The following is a 15,290-nucleotide window of genomic DNA, read 5'->3' as shown; positions in this document are numbered from 1 at the left end:
ATTCTAGAACATGAGATGGACGGAATGCCGTATTTGAGCAGCAGTTTGCTTTGGCACTGGGAGGTCAGGAAGTTTATAGACTGTCAGCCTTCAGGTTACCTCTAACCTTCAGGTGTCCTCACCCTTAGCAACACCCATATTTATATCATGACAGTTTCCATTTACGGTAGCCATGAGGAGAAAGCCTGCAATCGGGCAGTAGGGGTTTACTGGAACAGAGGCTGCAGTACAGAATCACTGTTCCAAGGACAAGAAATGGGACTACAGGAAGCAAAACATGAAATCTTTTTGTTGATTGAACCCTCCTGGACATTATTGGGCTTCCTGAGTGTTTCATAAAAGAAATCACATTGACACACTTGCTTGCTATTATATTAATGCTAAACTCTAGCCTTATCTTCAGTCCTGCACAATTGTATAGGCCCCTCTCCTTGACTGAAATTGTTCTAATTTCACTGAACACAATGAGCTTGTCGCAGTGTGCATTCAAAGGTGCAGAACATCTGATAGAAACCACCTCATATCCTGGCTGGAGGATGTCAAGCATCATCCGACTCTTCCCACCCAGCTTTACTGTCCATGGCCCATGGACTTTTATTAATTACATTTCATTTGTTTCAGTCATGGAGGGTGGGTGTTACCTGGGCAGTCTGCATGGAAATGCTCTCTGCCTAGGAACACCCACTTCTCCAGACTGACACCTATCCATCAAGGCATTTAGATATGTACCTACTTCCTCCCAAGATCCAGCCCAGAGAGGAATACTAAGGCAGGGTGCTGTGATGTTTTCTGAAAGATATGTAAAGCAGTCTGCTTGCCATACCCACCAGTTACAATATGCTTGCATTACATAGAGAAGTTCAGAAATCCAGTCATAAAGTCATTAGGATACAATCCAGGTATGTATTGAAAACAGCATGTATTGAAAACAGAAAGGGTTTAAAAAAATCAATGCATGTTAATCAGGGGGTATAGAAGAACCAGACAAGGCAAAATAAAAGTAGATTAAACTTCAACTGTAATAACCTAAGGGCCCATTGGGCCCTTTCACACAGGCTTTCTGATCAGGTTTGCCTGTCCATTTTTCAGGTGGACCTGATTGAAGGCTCCATGTGGCTCTATGGGCAGGGAGATGTAAACAGACTTATGTCTGTTTGCTGCAGCCTACCTCCATGTCCATCCAGGTCCAGAAAAAAATGGAAAAGGACTGCATCCCTTTCTATTTATTCTGGACCTAAACATGACAGCCTGATGTAGGTGGACACAAGTCAAGTTACATCCGGCCACTCAGAGCTATCACAATCTGTGAATGCCAATCTGTGAATGCCAACACAATCTGAATGGACACAGATGTTTAAAAACTGACATCCATCCCATCCAACTTCAAATCAAAAGGCAATGTGTTCACAAGCTCCCTGTTAGTATGAATGGTGTGAAGCATCACCATGTGAAAGAGCCCTTTGACATGGGTGGTTCATTCCTCCGTTTTTCATCTGCCTGTTTTTGAATTAATAACAGACAGCAATTAATTCCTATGGGTTTGCGGATGTAAACAGATGACCGTCCATTTACATCCTCCTACATCTGTGTCTGTTTGGGTCCATTTTATTAAATGGAATTAGGCTGCATTTGCTGTTTAGACAGATCTGAACAGATGTAATCGGATTTTGTCCATTTACATCCATTCCATTTATGTCCATTTTTAGGCAAGTTCACATTACTGCAGGTCGGGAACCCGATCAAAAACCATATGCATTTCTGACCTTCAGGCAAATGTACTGCTCTTCAGCAGGAGTGTGGGGGTGCTAATAATTCTTATTGGCACCCCCTTGCTGTGGCAAACACGGTGCAGTGTCACACTTGGCAAAATCACATGGTGCTGTGGCTTAGTGCGGCGTGAATAAGAGTAATTGAAATGAATGGGCTGCCTACATGGAGATTGTAGCTTACAATAGTGTGAAACAAGACTTTAGGCAAGAAATACTTTTTGTTTATACTTTTTTCACCTATGATTAGTTTCTACAACTAAAAAAAGATGCAAAACTGAACTGAAGTGCAAACTAATGTATTCAACAGTATTCATCAGTTTTTTCTTAGGTCCCATTCATACCTAGGCATTCCATAAACATGAGCAAAAATGCGTGTTTATGTCCACATTTTTGCAAATGTGCTAAAGACGTGGCAAAATGAGCAACATACTTGCAGTTGCCTCGGTAGCAGTCCTATAATTTGCCACGCCACAAAACACATAAAAAACATGGCAAAATGCAGATCGCAAAACACTCGTGGCTCAGTGGCCAGAAAAGGTACTTCAGCTACTTTGGTACGTTTGTCACACCTAGGTAAGCCCATTCAAGTGAATGGGCTTCCCTATACAGGCATATCCCACTTTTAAGTACACAATGGGCTTTATTTACTAAAGCTGGAAAGTGCAAAATCATGCTCACTTCTACATAGAAACCAATGAGCTTCCAGGTTTTATGGCCAAAGCTTAAATTGAACAAGATGGGGTTAGAAGCTCATTGGTTTCTATGCAGAAGGGAGGCTGATTTTGCAACTTCCAGCTTTAGTAAATAAACCCCATTGTGTACTTAAAAGTGGAGTATGTCTGTACTGTCATGCAACAAATGTGCAAAGAAGTGCTAAGAAAAGCAACATGTCATGCAGGTGTGAATGGAGCCTTAGCAAAAAAACTTGACTGAACTGATGACACCCATGGGAGAGAACAAAAAAACTTGCTAAGAAGATATGTTGCATAGTAGCAATTTTTAATCCAAATCTAGAAGGAATGGAGCATGCATATTTTTATAGCATTTCTTCCATGTGATTATAATTACTATGGCAACACGATTTTTGAAGTTCACCCTATTTAACTTGAAAAGCCACCTATGCATTTAATAGTTATATCTGAAAACGAACACATTGGAAACTCCCCTTACGTCACAAAACCTCTTGCTGAAATGGTCATCGTTTGTGCATTTTTTATTATTAAGAATGACAACTATTTTTACTTTTTCAGCCATCTATGAGAAACTGCACAGGTCTCACGCTTCAAAAGAACTTCATTCTACCTCCAGACACTTACATAATTACAAAGAATCACATTATGATAAACTGTCGAATGCTTGGGTTAAAGTGCCCGATTCCCCAAGGCTTTTATATTTTCACAGCAAGGACCTGGCCATGCTTTGGTAATTGGGAAGCGGCTGAACAACGCTATTACCAGTGATCTTCATAAGTCAAAGCTGCCTACTGTCAAGATTTATAGTGTTATATGTGCATACTTAGCATATTTGTCCTCTGGTACATGAACTAAAAGTCCCATACCACAATGCCTTAAGATAAGAATTTACAGTCATTTAGAGTAAACAAACAATTTAGCTGTCTTCAGCAACCTATTAAAGGCGTGTTTTACATAAAGTGGTGAAAAGTTTGTAGATATTAAAAAAGAAAACCTTTGGCCCTCCAGAGATGTTAAAGTGGTCCTGAAAAGATGAACCATCAGCATGTACGCACTCAAGAGAAACATAAGAAACGCCCAATGTCAACTATTTGCTAAGTTTTCAGTCTTAATATAAGCCTTTAAAATCATTGACTGCCTATATCACCTGTAAATAAGTGGGGGTAAGGACTGACTGGACAATGGTTTACAATAGACGTATATGTTTCTGTTGCATGGAAACAGTAGTAACAGGTGTGTATGTGGAATTTAGAGCAGTGTTTCTCATCTGGGGTGCTGCAGCACCATGGGATGCTGTCTGGCACCATCAAGGGTGCTGTGCTGTGTTCTATCTTTTTTCATATATTCATGCCTATTCATGGTGCAAGCAGACCAGCCTTCAACAACATGGAAACATATGGTGCTAATCCAAGGCTGGTCACCTTCTTCTTGACCTGTTCTCACTTCCACCCACTGCCAAGCTGTCACAGCTGCACTGTGGTGAAGATCAGAAGGTAAGACTTATGTGAAGGGGGGTGAGGACTGAATACTCCCATGTAAAAGGTAAGGACTGAGGACGCCAATGTGAAGGTGGGCTGAGGATTCTAAAATGAAAAGGTGGGACTGGGAACTCTGATGTGAAAGGAGGGGGACTGAGAACCCTGGTGCAAATGGGCAGGGCTTCTGATGTAATGAGCGGACTCTCATGTGAAGGAAGTACCCCATTTAAGACTGGGGTGTCTAAAGATTTAATATACTCTTAAAGGGTGCCATGACCCAGAGAAAGCTTGAGAAACACTGATTTAGAGCATGTTTGTAAACCTGAAGAGGCACAGTTATACTGGTAGCTGTCAATGTTTACCAAAGTAAACTCCAGATTTTTCATTCAAGTATTCCTTATCTTAACCATTATCTGTTCTAATGAGTTATTATACCTTTGCTGTTAATTGTATTTTTTTTTTAAATGAGCCCCTAAATATACACTATATTTCCAAAAGTATCGAAATGCCTGCCTACACACACTTGAACTTTAATAGCATCCCAGTCTTAGTCCGTAGGGTTCAATATTGAGTTGGCCCAGCCATTGCAGCTATACCAGCTTCAACTCTTCTGGGAAGGCTTTCCACAAGGTCTAGGTGCGTGTCTCTGGGAAAGTTTGACCATTCTTCCAGAAGTGAACTTGTGAGGTCAGGCACTGATGTTGGACAAGAAGGCCTGGCTCACAGTCTCTGCTCTATTTCATCCCAAAGGTGTTCTATCGGGTTGAGGTCAGGACTCTGGGCAGGCCAGTCAAGTTCTTCCACCCCAAACTTGCTCATCCCTGTCTTTATGGACGTTGCTTTGTGCACTGGTCCAAATCATTTGGTAGAGGGGGGATTATGGCATGGGGTTTCTCAGGGGTTGGGCTTGGCCCCTTAGTTCCAATGAAAGGAACTTTTAAGGTGTCAGCATACCAAGACATTTTGGACAATTTAATGCTCCCAACTTTGCAGGAACAGTTTGGGGATGGCCCCTTCCTGTTCGAACATGACTGTGCACCAGCACACAAAGCAAGGTCCATAAAGACATGGATGAGTGAGCTTGGGGTGGAGGAACTTGACTGGCCTGGCCTGAGTCCTGACCAAAACCCAATAGAACACCTTTGGGATGAGTAGAGTGGAGACTGCGAGTCATGTCTTATCGTCCACATCAGTGCCTGACCCCAAAAATTAGCTTCAGGAAGAATGGTCAAACATTCCCATAGGCACACTCCTAAACCTTGGGAACAGCCTTCCCAGAAGAGTTGAAGCGATTATAGCTGCAAAGGGTGGATCAACTCAATATTAAACCCTGGGGACTAAGACTGGGATGCTAAAGTTCATGTGCTTGTAAAGGCAGGTGTCCCAATACATTTGACAATATAGTGTAATAATTTCCCTCATTCAGCCCTGTAGGCTGTGAATCAGATAAAATTCAAGCAGTGAGTGGCCAGCTTAAGACCCTACCTCTGCCATTTGTCTACCTCTTTAAGAGTTTTTATTACAGGCTCTGTAAAGATTGCTCTGTTTACATTCAGCTTATCTCCAACTAGATTGATTTGCAGACAGGAAGCCAGAAAAAGATGCTGTAGATTTTTTTTTATTTTTTATTTTATTTTTTTTTTAAAGATGGGCGGCACAGTGGTGTAGTGGTTAGCACTCTCACCTAGCAGTAAGAAGGGTCCCTGGTTCAAATCCCAACCACAACACTACCTGCCTGGAGTTTGCATGTTCTCCCTGTGCTTGCGTGGGTTTCCTCCAGGTACTCCAGTTTCCTCCCACACTCCAAAGACATGCAGGTAGGTAAATTGGCCATAGCATATGAATGGGGACCTTGGATTGTGGGCTTCTTGAGAGTAGGGACTGATGTGAGTGTGCAATGTACAGGGATAGGGATAATTGTAGAAACTCACTCAGGTTGAACTGGATGGACGGGTGTCTTTAGTCAACCTTGCTAACTATGTAACTATGTTTTGTGAACTTACCTACCTAATTTAATGTCTTCAATGGTTGGAGCCAAAACCACTTGAAGCAAACAACCCCTGAATACGTTTAGCTACAATATAGGCAACCGTGTCTCTAGGCCAGGACTGACAAGGAAAGTATTGGGGTTCACCGCTAGATATGCATTCTGCTTTCCACAAAAATCACAAGGGAATCTGAAATCACATGGGAATAACAGAAGGCTAAAAAAACAGCTAATCTCTGACTCCACACATATGGGTTTTGGTTAGCCAGGACAACATAAAAACTGGATCTACGGTTCATAATTATCTATTCGGTATAACTTCACAAAAGCTACCTGCCAACTATCCCACTTCCCAGGACAGTCTGTTTTTTAGGCATTTGTCATCTTTGTCCTGGGCTGTGTCCCATGATCAGGGTCCTGCCAGTAGTCTTGTGTATATTCAACATTATTACCATGATATGTGGGCAAGGAAGGAGGGCATGGACCTCTCTGCCCATACTATTCCCCCACTATAGTTCTATGCAATGGCACCTTTCATGATGCCACCCCATGCAAATTTTGCTTGCATGCTGCTGAAATCACTTCCTCTCCTTTGTCCAACTTAAACTGTCTTGGCACACTCCCTGTGTCTGTGATAAAGCAGTGTGTTTTAAGCTCTGGGATCTTTAGCAAGTGGTGTCAGCCCTGCCTACTTCATTTCTGAGAGATTACCAAGGAACACAGCCCTCATATTCCCTCCCCCACCATCTTCATATCCCCTCCTTGTGCACAAGAAGTCATCCGCTCACAAAATCTTTGACAGAATAAATAGGACTAATCAAACAGATACATTTAATTTATCAGCCCAAAAGAAAACAAAAAAGGAGAGTTTATTGTTAGGATTTATATGCACATCAGCACAGATAAGCAAAAGTACTTTTATATATTCATATCTTCCCAAGTCTTTGACACACACTTTCTATTTGTAACATTCGACTCTCTCCAAACCTCCCCTGCCCCAAAAACAAATTCAGCATCCTAGCAACCCAGTTCAATCCTTGCTGGCCTATTCCATGCCCACTCATTCACTTTGGCACCTATGCTGACCAAACTGTTAAAGTGAACTGTTCAACCTCTCCCTTTAGTCTTCCTCTAAGGCTTCAATGTGAAATTTTCCTACTTCTTTTCTTTAACCTCTTGCTGACCGCTGCACGCCAATATACAGTGGTGTGAAAAAGTGTTTGCCCCCTTCCTCATTTCCTGTTCCTTTGCATGTTTGTCACACTTAAGTGTTTCGGAACATCAAACCAATTTAAACAATAGTCAAGGACAACACAAGTAAACACAAAATGCAATTTGTAAATGAAGGTGTTTATTATTAAAGGTGAAAAAAAATCCAAACCATCATGGCCCTGTGTGAAAAAGTGATTGCCCCCCTTGTTAAAACATACTATAACTGTGGTTGTCCACACCTGAGTTCAATTTCTCTAGCCACACCCAGGCCTGATTATTGCCACACCTGTTCACAATCAAGGCATCACTTAAATAGGAGCTGCTTGACACAGTAAGGTCCACCAGAAGATCCTTAAAAGCTACACATCATGCCAAGACCCAAAGAAATTCAGGAACAATTGAGAAAGAAAGTAATTGAGATCTATCAGTCTGGAAAGGGTTATAAAGCCATTTCCAAAGCTTTGGGAATCCAGCGAACCACAGTGAGAGCCATTATCCACAAATGGCGAAGACATGGAACAGTGGTGAACCTTCCCAGGAATGGCCGGCCGCCCAAAATTACCCCAAGAGCGCAGTGACGACTCATCCAAGAGGTCACAAAAGACCCCACAACAACGTCCAAGGAACTGCAGGCCTCACTTGCCTCAGTTAAGGTCAGCGTTCATGCCTCCACCATCAGGAAAAGACTGGGCAAAAATGGCCTGCATGGCAGAGTTCCAAGGAGAAAACCACTGCTGAGCAAAAAGAACATCAAAGCTCGTCTCAATTTCTCCACAACACATCTTGATGATCCCCAAGACTTTTGGGACAACATTCTGTAGACCGATGAGACAAAAGTGGAACTCTTTGGAAGGTGTGTGTCCAAGTATATCTGGCGTAGAAGGAACACTGCATTACATAAAAAGAACATTATACCAACAGTAAAATATGGTGGTGGTAGTGTGATGGTCTGGGGCTGTTTTTCTGCTTCAGGACCTGGAAGACTTGCCGTGATAAAAGGAACTATGAATTCTGCTGTCTACCAAGAGATCCTGAAGGAGAATGTCCGACCATCTGTTCGTGTACTCAAGCTGAAACGAACTTGGGTTCTGCAGCAGGACAATGATCCTAAACACACCAGCAAGTCCACCACCGAATGGCTGAAGAAAAACAAAATGAAGACTTTGGAGTGGCCTAGCCAAAGTCCTGACCTGAATCCTATTGAGATGTTGTGGTATGACCTTAAAAAGGCCGTTCATGCTCGAAAACCCTCTAATGTAACTGAATTAGGACAATTCTGCAAAGATGAGTGGGCCAAAATTCCTCCAGGACGCTGTAAAAGCCTCATGGCACGTTATCGCAAACGCTTGGTTGCAGTTGTTGCTGCTAAGGGTGGCCCAACCATTTATTAGGTTTAGGGGGCAATCACTTTTTCACACAGGGCCATGATGGTTTGGATTTTTTTTCACCTTTAATAATAAACACCTTCATTTACAAATTGCATTTTGTGTTTACTTGTGTTGTCCTTGACTATTGTTTAAATTGGTTTGATGTTCCGAAACACTTAAGTGTGACAAACATGCAAAGGAACAGGAAATGAGGAAGGGGGCAAACACTTTTTCACACCACTGTAGGTCGGCACAATGGCAGCGGTGGGCAAATGGGCGTACTTATATGTCCCCTTTAATTGGCGGGGCTAGCGGGCACACGCCCACCGCATACAGGGTTACCGTGCCTGAGGGGCCGACGGACTCAATGTCTGCCGGTCTCCCGGTGATCGTGTCATGAAGCTGCAGAATGGGGAAAAGCCTATGTAAACAAGGCTTTTCCCCATTCTGCCTTGTGTCATGACAGAGATTACTGCTCCCTGTCATCCGAGGCAGTGATCGCTGTCATGTGAGTTGTAGCCCACCCCCCCCCCCCCCACAATTATCACTCCCAAGGACACACTTAACCCCTTCATCACACCCTAGTGGTTAACCCCTTCCTTACATTTTTAAAGCACTGATCTCTGTATAAATGACAATGGTCCCAAAATAGTGTCAAAAGTGTCTGATGTGTCCACCATAATGTCGCAGTCATTACTAGTAAAAAAATAATAATAATAAAAAATGGCATAAAACTATCCCCTATTTTGTAGACGCTATACCATTTGTGCAAACTAATCAATAGACACTTATTGCAATTTTTTTACCAAAAATATGTAGAAGAATACATATCGGTCTAAACTGATATTTTTGGGGGATATTTATTATAAAAATAAAAATAGAAGGATATTCAGCGCTGACACATAAAAAACATAAAATCATAAATGAACTGCAGGCTAACACTCAAGGTCAACTCAAATAATATCTCAAATAGACATATAAAATACAACAGTGCAGCGCAATTCATAAGCGCTGTATTAAATTCCTAAATAAATATATATATACACGAGACTCCCAGAAGGTGCATGTGGTATTTAATTATATACCTTTTGCAGTTGTTATAGGTAAAACTCAAAAAGCTGTGACATTCACAATTCCATAAGATCGAATTGACAGTAATTCCCACTCCCAGTTCCTCTTTTTAACGTGGTAGGCTCTCATACCTTTGAGCTCTTCTCCAAGTCACTGTGGAATTTTTTGTGTTTCTCCTTTTATTCTCCAAAGCAGCAGTGGAAGGTTAAATATATTTCTCTTGCATTCATTCATTTTCTTCATGTATGCTTTTTTGTCTTGCTCTGCATTGGTGCAGCACCTTCTGGCCAGCAAAATACTGTAGCTGCACCGAGCTCTACTGGATGCAGGTTGCAGAACTGTATACTGAGTGTGCACTCTAATTAAAGGGGTTGTAAAGGTTTGTTTTTTATTTTCTACATAGGTTCCTCTAAGCTAGTGCATTGTTGGTTCACTTACCTTTTCCTTCGATTTCCCTTCTAAATGTTTTTTTTCTTTGTCTGAATATCTCACTTCCTGTTTCTCCTCAGTAAACTTCTCACCATCATCCGAGCGGTGGTTAGTCAGCCAGAACAGCTTACTGAACAGTTTACTGAGCAGGAACAGGAAGTGAGAAATTCAGACAAAGAAAACAAAGAAAAAAAACATTTATAAAGGGAAATCGAAGGAAAAGGTAAGTGAACCAACAATGCACTAGCTTAGAGGAACCTATTTAGAAAATAAAAAACTAACCTTTACAACCCCTTTAAATACCATTGAGTGTGGATTCGAGGACGGTACCCAGAGTGGGGGTTTACTGCCTGGTGATCTGCTTACTGCTATGTGACCTGTGTCAGGTCGAATATATGAGGTGAGAAGCCATTTTTACCTGTGGTGGAGGGATCACTATCACCGGATGTATAATTTTGTTCTTCACCGCACTGAATAAGATTTGTGCTGTTTCCACATGCACCTAATGGGACTCTCTTATATATATATTTATTTAGGAATTTAATACAGGTGTTTATGAATTACGCTGCACTGTTGGATATTTATTATAGCAAAAAGTAAAAAATATTGCCTTTTTTTCAAAATTGTTGCTCTTTTTTTGTTTAAAGCGCAAAAAACTGTAGAGGATCTACCACCAAAAGAAAGCTCTATTTGTGGGAAAAAAGGGATATCAATTTTGTCGCATGACCGTGCAATAGTCAGTTAAAGCGAGTGCCAAATCGCAAAAAGTGTTCTGGTCAGGAAGGGGGTATAATCTTCCGGGGCTGAAGCAGTTAATCAAGTCAATGTATTTGATACTGCTGACCACCCTCTGCAACTCTAAACTTGCAATCTTTTGCCATTTTGAACATTTCCATTTTATAGTCTTTCTCATACAATTTTGGCCCTTTCACACCTCACTCTGCTGGGATTTTCCAAAGCTCAAACCATAGCTTTATTCATTCCTGACTTGTCTATCCCTGTCTTGCCTTATATCTCAAAGTTTCTTGTCGTTCCTCTACCAATCATCCCAACTCACTCAGGGTCAGGGCTGGACTGGAAAAAAAATTTGTCCCTAGACTTCATCCAGATGGGCCCACTTTAATTTTGAGTGTCCCTATCAGCACCCCCTTACATCAGAGTGTCTCCAACAGCATCCCCCTTCACATCAGAGTGTTCCCATCAGCAACCCCTTACATCAGTGTCCTATTCAGCATCCCTTCACATCAGAGTGTCCCCATCAGCACCCATTTACATCAGAGTGTCCCCAACAGCAACCCCTTACATCAGAGTGTCCCCATCAGCACCCCTCCCCACATGAGAGTGGTCCCCATCAGCACCCTATTACATCAGAGCGTCCCCATCAGCACCCCTTCACATCAGAGTGGTCCCTATCAGCCCCCTCTGACATCAGAGTGTCCCCATCAGCACCCCCTTACATCAGAGTGTCCCCATCAGCACCCCATTACATCAGAGTATCCCTGTCAGCACCCCTTCACATCAGAGTGTCCCCCATCAGCACCCCCTTACATCAGAATGTCCCCATCAGTACCCCCTTACATCAGAGTGTCCCCATCAGCACCCCCATACATCAGAGTGTCCCCATCAGCACCCCCTTACATCAGTGTCCCCATTAGCATCCCTTCACATCAGAGTGTCCCCATTAGCACCCCATTACATCAGAGTGTTCCCATCAGCACCCCCTTATATCAGACTGTCCCCATCAGCACCCCCTTACATCAGAGTGTCCCCATCAGCACCCCCATACATCTGAGTGTCCCCATCAGCACCCCCTTACATCAGTGTCCCCATTAGCATCCCTTCACATCAGAGTGTCCCCATTAGCACCCCATTACATCAGAGTGTTCCCATCAGCACCCCCTTATATCAGACTGTCCCCATCAGCACCCCCTTCACATCAGTGTGTCCCCATCCGCACCTCCTTACTTTAGAGTGTCCCCAACAGCACCCTCTTACATCAGAGTGTGCCCATCAGCACCCCCCCTCACATGAGAGTGGTCCCCATCAGCACCCTATTACATCAGATTGTCCCCACCAGCCCCCCCTTCACATCAGAGTGGTCCCTATCAGCCCCCTCTGACATCAGGGTGTCCCCATTAGCACCCCCTTATATCAGAGTGTCCCTGTCAACACCCCTTCACATCAGAGTGTCCCCCATCAGCACCCCCTTACATCAGAGTGTCTCCCATCAGCACCCCCTTACATCAGAGTGTCCCCCCTCTCCTCCCCCTCCCATGTGTACTCACAGTTCTGAATGCAGGTTCTCGTTCCTCTCTCCAGTCATGTGATAAGATACAAGTGATAAGGGGAGAGTGGAAGGAAAGTCTGCTGGCTGTCTATCTCCCCCTGCAGGCTGGAGGGAGTGGAAAGCCTAATCCTCGCTCCAGCAAGTGTCGGCAGCTGCTACTTGGTGACAGGAGTAAAATCGCAATCACTCACTGTCAGTGAGGAGCAGCTCCAGGACTGCGCCTGACCGGCCTACTGAGCCATTCACCCACCAGGAATTTCCCAGTATTCCCGATGGCCAGTACATGCCTGCTCAGGGTCATCCTTGACTTAGTCCTCAACCTCATATCCAGAACATCTTAAAGAGGTTGTATACAGGGCTGGTGCAAGGATTTTTGACACCCTAGGCGAAACCTCATTTTGCCGCCCCCATTGGCTCCACCCCTGACTCCACCCCCTTCGCCCTTCCCATGTACACCCCACCTTTTTAATGACTGCTACTATTTTGCATGCAAGCACTGCTAGACCAGCTAATTGTGGAAATGTTATCGTTTTGCCCCAAACCAGCTTTTGTATCAAATAATTCTAAATGATAAACCATAAAATAGTAGATTTTTATTTGTTAACATTTTCTCATTTGCAAAACATAAAATAGCAGCATTGCACATGTATCAACTGTCAACAAGACTCACAAAAATAAGATAGATAAATAACATGACAACGTTATAAAAACACACTGTAAAATAAACACTATGAGACAAGAGAGATATTATAACATGCGATTTCTCTCTCTGTGCGGGCAATGTGAAGAGATTTCTCTCTCTGTGCGGGCAATGTGAAGAGATTTCTCTCTCTGTGCGGGCAATGTGAAGAGATTTCTCTCTCTGTGCGGGCAATGTGAAGAGATTTCTCTCTCTGTGCGGGCAATGTGAAGAGATTTCTCTCTCTGTGCGGGCAATGTGAAGAGATTTCTCTCTCTGTGCGGGCAATGTGAAGAGATTTCTCTCTCTGTGCGGGCAATGTGAAGAGATTTCTCTCTCTGTGCGGGCAATGTGAAGAGATTTCTCTCTCTGTGTGGGCAATGTGAAGAGATTTCTCTCTCTGTGTGGGCAATGTGAAGCGATTTCTCTCTCTGTGCGGGTAATGTGAAGAGATTTCTCTCTCTGTGCGGGCAATGTGAAGATATTTCTCTCTCTGTGTGGGCAATGTGAAGCGATTTCTCTCTCTGTGTGGGCAATGTGAAGCGATTTCTCTCTCTGTGTGGGCAATGTGAAGCGATTTCTCTCTCTGTGTGGGCAATGTGAAGCGATTTCTCTCTCTGTGCGGGCAATGTGAAGAGATTTCTCTCTCTGTGTGGGCAATGTGAAGCGATTTCTCTCTCTGTGTGGGCAATGTGAAGAGATTTCTCTCTCTGTGTGGGCAATGTGAAGAGATTTCTCTCTCTGTGTGGGCAATGTGAAGAGATTTCTCTCTCTGTGTGGGCAATGTGAAGCGATTTCTCTCTCTGTGTGGGCAATGTGAAGCGATTTCTCTCTCTGTGCGGGCAATGTGAAGAGATTTCTCTCTCTGTGTGGGCAATGTGAAGCGATTTCTCTCTCTGTGTGGGAAATGTGAAGCGATTTCTCTCTCTGTGCGGGCAATGTGAAGAGATTTCTCTCTCTGTGCGGGCAATGTGAAGCGATTTCTCTCTCTGTGTGGGCAATGTGAAGAGATTTCTCTCTCTGTGCGGGCAATGTGAAGAGATTTCTCTCTCTGTGTGGGCAATGTGAAGCGATTTCTCTCTCTGTGCGGGCAATGTGAAGCGATTTCTCTCTCTGTGCGGGCAACGTGAAGCGATTTCTCTCTCTGTGTGGGCAATGTGAAGCGATTTCTCTCTCTGTGTGGGCAATGTGAAGCGATTTCTCTCTCTGTGCGGGCAATGTGAAGAGATTTCTCTCTCTGTGCGGGCAATGTGAAGCGATTTCTCTCTCTGTGCGGGCAATGTGAAGAGATTTCTCTCTCTGTGCGGGCAATGTGAAGAGATTTCTCTCTCTGTGTGGGCAATGTGAAGCGATTTCTCTCTCTGTGCGGGCAATGTGAAGCGATTTCTCTCTCTGTGCGGGCAACGTGAAGCGATTTCTCTCTCTGTGTGGGCAATGTGAAGCGATTTCTCTCTCTGTGTGGGCAATGTGAAGCGATTTCTCTCTCTGTGCGGGCAACGTGAAGCGATTTCTCTCTCTGTGCGGGCAATGTGAAGCGATTTCTCTCTCTGTGCAGGCAACGTGGAGCTAATTTGGTGGTTAAATGGGATACTTGACTGGACTTGCCCCCCAGGCCTAAGGCTACCAGCCCTCCCCTGCCACCAGCGCCCTTCAATGCAGCCTCACCAGGGCCCAACAATACTGCTTCACCAGCGCCCATCAATGTTGCTTCACCAGTGCCCATCAATGCCGCTTCACCAGTGCCCATCAATGCCGCTTCACCAGTGCCCATCAATGCCGCTTCACCAGTGCCCATCAATGCCGCTTCACCAGCGCCCATCAATACTGCTTCACCAGCGCCCATCAATATCGCTTCACCAGCGCCCATCAATATCGCTTCACCAGCGCCCATCAATATCGTTTCACCAGAGCCCATCAATATCGTTTCACCAGCGCCCATCAATATCGTTTCACCAGCGTCCATCAATACCTCCTCACCAGCGTCCATCAATACCTCCTCCCCAGCGCCCATCAATACCTCCTCACCAGCACCCATCAATACCTCTTCACCAGCGCTCAACAATGCCGCCTCACCAGCGCCCACCAATGCCCATGAATGCTGCTTCACCAGCGCTCAACAATTCCGCCTCACCAGAGCCCATCAAAGCCACTTCACCAGTGTGCATAAATTACAGACTTGGGGGAACATTTGGCAGATCAGTCAACAGTCAATATAATAGATATATATACACTCACATTTTAAAATTACATTTCATGGTCATCACATTCACATAATGTCATTCACATTAAGGCCCCTTTCACACTGGGGTGGTGCGGGCT

Source organism: Lithobates pipiens, unplaced genomic scaffold (genome assembly GCF_037356315.1).
Source record: "Lithobates pipiens isolate NorthernLeopardFrog02 unplaced genomic scaffold, aLitPip1_a1.2 Scaffold_18, whole genome shotgun sequence".
NCBI lineage: Eukaryota > Metazoa > Chordata > Amphibia > Anura > Ranidae > Lithobates > Lithobates pipiens.
This window is presented reverse-complemented; position numbering follows the sequence as displayed.